General features: G+C 51.2%; 1 protein-coding gene across 1 annotated transcript in view; it reads left to right on the top strand.

The window, feature by feature from the left end:
- Window positions 1-5000, top strand: part of dag1 (dystroglycan 1) — a 36001-nt gene that overhangs the window by 800 nt on the left and 30201 nt on the right. The window lies entirely within an intron of this gene.

The raw sequence follows: 5000 nt of genomic DNA, 5'->3' as shown, positions 1-5000 counted from the left end.
ATCTCGGCTACTGCTGCCTGCTCGCGTGCGCGAACGCGGTTCGAAGTAGTTGGTCTCTGATGGGGGCCCCGCAGCCCGCTCCAACAACCGGAGCTGGTCTCGGTGTTGGAGGTGGAGCTCGCGCCCACCGGGGTTCTCGCGCACCGTCGTCGCGATTCCTCTCACGTCCGCTTCGCTTTTGCTGGCGTGCCGCGGTCTGGCGGTGTCCCCCTTGGACCAGGGTCCCCCTTGGACAGGGGGGGCAGAGAGAGGTTCCAGGATGAGGCGGTTCATGGGACTGGTTTCTTTCTGGTCCATAAAACTGACCCCAGAGCCGCAGTTAGAAACCACCTGTAGTGGTCTCACTGGACCCAGCAGCCCCGTCGGGTCTTACTGGATCCAAGAGCCCCGTCAGATCTTCCTAGACCCAGTCTCAGGCCTGACTCTGTATTTATTGAATGTGTTTGCATGGAATTCAAAAACATCTTCTCCACAAATGAAACTGCTTGTGATCCGACACTTGATAATATTAATAATATTATAAATACCAATATTAATCATGTTATTGATATTATTATTATTAACAACTTACAACATACATAACATACTTAATAACAGAAGCGGATCGAAAGTATTTTAGTTTATGTCTAATGACAAATAATAATCTGTCTTTATATGCACCACTTTATTTAGAACATGTGGATGTGTTGGTTTCCCCATACTGGTTTTACTGGTGGTCTTCAGCTCTGACCGTAGTGGTTCTGGTAGAGTCCTGGTCTACAGAGTGTGTTTTAAACAACGACACGTTTTCACGTCATTAGGTGCAGAAATACTTGGTTGCTGGATCCCACAGGCACTCGATCCATTACAGGGTCCACGTTCAGTAATGGCCCATTAGGAGGTCCTGAGTGGTCCCATGGGGGCCATTTTTCTCTGTCTAAAGCTGCACCCGATGGACACAAATCAGAGGGTTCTCAGAGTCCCGTCCTGGTGCTGCATCATTCTGGACCTGGTGCTGCACCGTCCTGGTGCTGCACCGTCCTGGTCCTGGTGCTTCACCGTCCTGGACCTGGTGCTGCACCGTCCTGGTCCTGGTGCTTCACCGTCCTGGTCCTGGTGCTGCTTCATTCTTCTCACTTCCTGAGATGAGGCAGCCGGCAGCTGAACACACAGTGTGTGTGTTTTGTAGACGAGCTGTCTTTAATCCTCGACACAGAGAACAGGAACCTCCTCTTCTCATGATGGTGGTGTTTGTTTCTGTTAATTTGTTCACTTAGGTGTCTATCTGTCTGTCTGTCTGTCTGTCTGTAGCTACATGTGTACATTTTTATTTCATTTGTATTTGTTTTTTTTAAACCTGGAAATATAGTGCACACACACTCCACCCTCGCTCTGAGAGCTGGACTAACTGATGGAGGTGAGAAGGAGGCTGCATGTTGGTGTTTCCTCACGTTTACACAGGACGTCTCTGTTCTAACCTCCGAGTGTGTGTTCCTCTGAAAGTGTGTGTGTTCCTCTGAAAGGCTCCTCAGTCTTAGACCTGAGAGGTTCAGATGAAGTGTAGAAGGCTTCTGATGAGGGTCCTCATCGTCTCCGAGTCCTGCTGGTCTGCTGGTCTGGTCTTCTGGTCTGTTGTGGTTTTGATTCCGTCCCACTTGGAGCTCATAGAAAGTTTTGAAGAGTAACATCCGACCTGAAACGGCCAAAGGAATAAATATGGAGTCTCCTCCTCCTCCTCCTCTCCTCCACCTCTCCTCCTCCTCCTCTCCTCCACCTCTCCTCCACCACCTCTCCTCCTCTCCACCACCACTTCTCCTCTCCTCCACCTCTCCTCCTCCACCATCTCTCATCCACCTCTCCTCCACCTCTCCTCCTCCTCCTCCTCTCCTCCACCTCTCCTCCACCACCTCTCCTCCTCTCCACCACCACTTCTCCTCTCCTCCACCTCTCCTCCTCCACCATCTCTCATCCACCTCTCCTCCACCTCTCCTCCTCCACCACCTCTCCTCCTCCACCTCTCCTCCTCCACCTCTCCTCCACCACCTCTCCTCCTCTCCACCACCTCTCCACCACCTCTCCTCCCCTCCTCCACCTCTCCTCCACCACCTCTCCTCCTCCACCTCTCCTCCTCTCCACCACCTCTCCACCACCTCTCCTCCTCCACCTCTCCTCCACCACCTCACCACCTCTCCTCCACCTCTCCTCCTCCACCTCTCCTCCACCACCTCTCCTCCACCTCTCCTCCTCCACCTCTCCTCCACCACCTCACCACCTCTCCTCCACCTCTCCTCCACCACCTCTCCTCCTCTCCACCACCTCTCCTCCACCTCTCCTCCACCACCTCTCCTCCTCTCCACCACCTCTCCTCCACCTCTCCTCCACCACATCTCCTCCACCAGCCGTGTTAGCTGCTTTGGGCCGTTTCTCTGTCACTCGGCCTTCTGGTTTAAACAGGATGAGGCATCTGCAGCGTTTCTGTCTCCGGTTGGTTCTGGTTCCATGAGGGGAGTCAGGCTCCGGTTCTGCTTCTGTTGTGGTGAGTCTAGCTCAGATTCTGGTTCAGTGAGGTGAGTCAGGCCCTGGTTCTGGTTCTATTGTGGTGAGTCAAGCTCAGGTTCTGGTTCCGTGAGGTGAGTGAGGCTCTGGTTCTTGTTCTGTTGAGGTTAGTAAGGCTCCGGTTCTGGTTCTGTTGAGGTTAGTAAGGCTCCGGTTCTGGTTCTGTTGTGGTGAGTCACGCTCTGGTTCTGTTGTGCTGAGTCTGTTGTTGCCTTCTATTGTTTTTTTTGTTGCATAAAACACAATTCATTAGGAAATCAATTATTTTATTTCTATTTAAATATTTAAACACGGTTCATTTAAGTTTCTACCCATCAGAGTTCATTTAACGCTCCTGGTTTTAGTGCTTGCCTGGAGCCACATCAATCCTGGGAGTGAACAAACACCCGCAACACCAAAACACAAAGCTCCCCGGTGAATATCTGGAAGAGAAGCGGCTGCATCATCATGTGGGGCTGTTATGGTTGACACCTCATAAAATTGCCTTGCCTTGCCTTGCCTTCAATGTCGTGTGGAGGGTGGGTTCAGTGCCTCTGGACTGGCAGACCGGGGTGGTGGTCCCCATTCTTTTTAAAAAGGGACCGGAGGATGTGCTTGGATTATTGAGGAATCACACTGCTCAGCCTCCCTGGGAAAGTTTGCTCCAGGGTGCTGGAAAGGAGGCTCCGGCCGATTGTCGAACCTGGGATTCAGGAGGGAAAATGTGGGTTCCATCCAGGCCGTGGAACGGTGGACCAACTCTTTACCATGGCAGGGTTGGGGTCATGGCAGTGTTCTCAACCAGTCTACATGTGTTTTGTGGATTTGGAGAAGGCTTACGACCATGTCCCCTGGGCTATCTTATGGGGGGTACTGAGGGAATACGGGGTACTGGGGCCGTTGCTACGAGCCAAAAGGTCCTTATATGGACAAAGTACGAGTTGTGTCCGTATTCTCGACACAAAGTCAAGCTTGTTCTCAGTGGGTGATGGACAAGGTTGTCCCACGTCTCCAATCCTGTTCGTGATCTCAAGGCGAAGCCAAGAGGAGGAGAGTGTCCGGTTTGGGAACCTCAGGGTTGCAGCCCTGCTATTTGCAGTCAATGTAGTTGGGTTTTCATCAGGACAAGGCCTTCGGCACGCGCTGGGAGGGTTTGCAGTCGAGTGTGAAGCGGCTGGAATGAGAGTCAGCTCCAAGTCTGAGGTTATGGTTCTCTACCGGAAAAAGGTGGATTGGGAGACGGTGAAGAAGAATTTCCTTCCTGTAAAAAAAAAAAAGTTTTTTGTTTTGGGTTTAAGCTACGCCTCCCTGAATTTCTTCTGCTGTTGTCCAGCTACAGCACATATAACTGTGTGTGTGTGTGTGTGTGTGTGTGTGTGTGTGTGTGTGTGTGTGTGTGTGTGTGTCCCACCTCTGATCTGGGACCCAGAAACCAGCGTGGCGGTGCCCTCATTAGTTCTGGGGCATTAACTGCTGATCAGTGGACAGGTTTATTAGCCCCCTTGTTTTGGCTGGTTAGCCTTCTGGACCCGGAGCCAATCGGTGCTCTGGGTTTCCCGGGCAACCATGGAGGAATGCCACCACCACGCCAGAACCCTGAACGCAGTGAGAGGACCTCGTTGTGACTCGGCGTACATGTTTTTATTGAACGGGTTTCTCTGGATGTGTTGTAATGGTGTGGGTGGTGATGTGGTGCTGACCCGGTAGTGATCCTGGTGGTGCTCCTCCAGGTGTGACTTGGCGTGTTGCTGCCTTGTAAGGGTGTGGAAACGCCTCTGCTGCAGCGGCGTGTCCAGGCGTGCTGCTGGAAGGAATGCTGCTTCACCACAAACAGCCTCAGAATGTCTACTGGATCCGTTACCATGGAGACCTGCCTGAATGGGGGGGGGGGCTTTTCTGTTTGTTTCGTAGTTCTGTTCATTCAGGCCCAGATGGAAAGTGCAGACACATACACAAATATATATTTATTTGTGTATGTGTCTGCATTTTTTTAAGCAGATATTATTAAATAGTAATATCTGGTTTTACTTCGTCGGCGTCTGGATTAAAGATGAGATAGTGAAACGCTGAGTCATGTTTTGTGCAGTTTGAACACCCTGATGCACAAACTAATCCGAAACTTTGTGTTCGCTGGTCCGAGTGTTTTTACTCGTTATTAAAAATGTAAAACTGCTGCAGAGGTGTGTGTGTGTGTGTGTGTGTGTGTGTGTGTGTGTGTGTGTGTGTGTGTGTGTGTGTGTGTGTGTGTGTGTGTGTGTGTGTGTGTGTGATTGTGTGCGTGAGTGTGAGTGTGTGTGTGAGTGTGTGTGTGTGTGTGTGTGTGTGTGTGTGCTTCTAAAGCGTCGGTGGGAAACGAATCCAGCAGGTCAAGGAAACGACTTGAGAGGAGCCGACATGTTAAATCTCACAGTCAAACGCCACCAGGTCTACTTCACCCAGCTGTGTGTGTGTGTGTGTGTGTGTGTGTGTGTGTGTGTGTGTGTGTG

Source organism: Eutrigla gurnardus (genome assembly GCF_963514095.1).
Source record: "Eutrigla gurnardus genome assembly, chromosome: 2".
Lineage (NCBI taxonomy): Eukaryota > Metazoa > Chordata > Actinopteri > Perciformes > Triglidae > Eutrigla > Eutrigla gurnardus.
The sequence above is the reverse complement of the archived record's forward strand: the minus strand, read 5'-3'. Positions and strand labels throughout refer to the sequence as shown.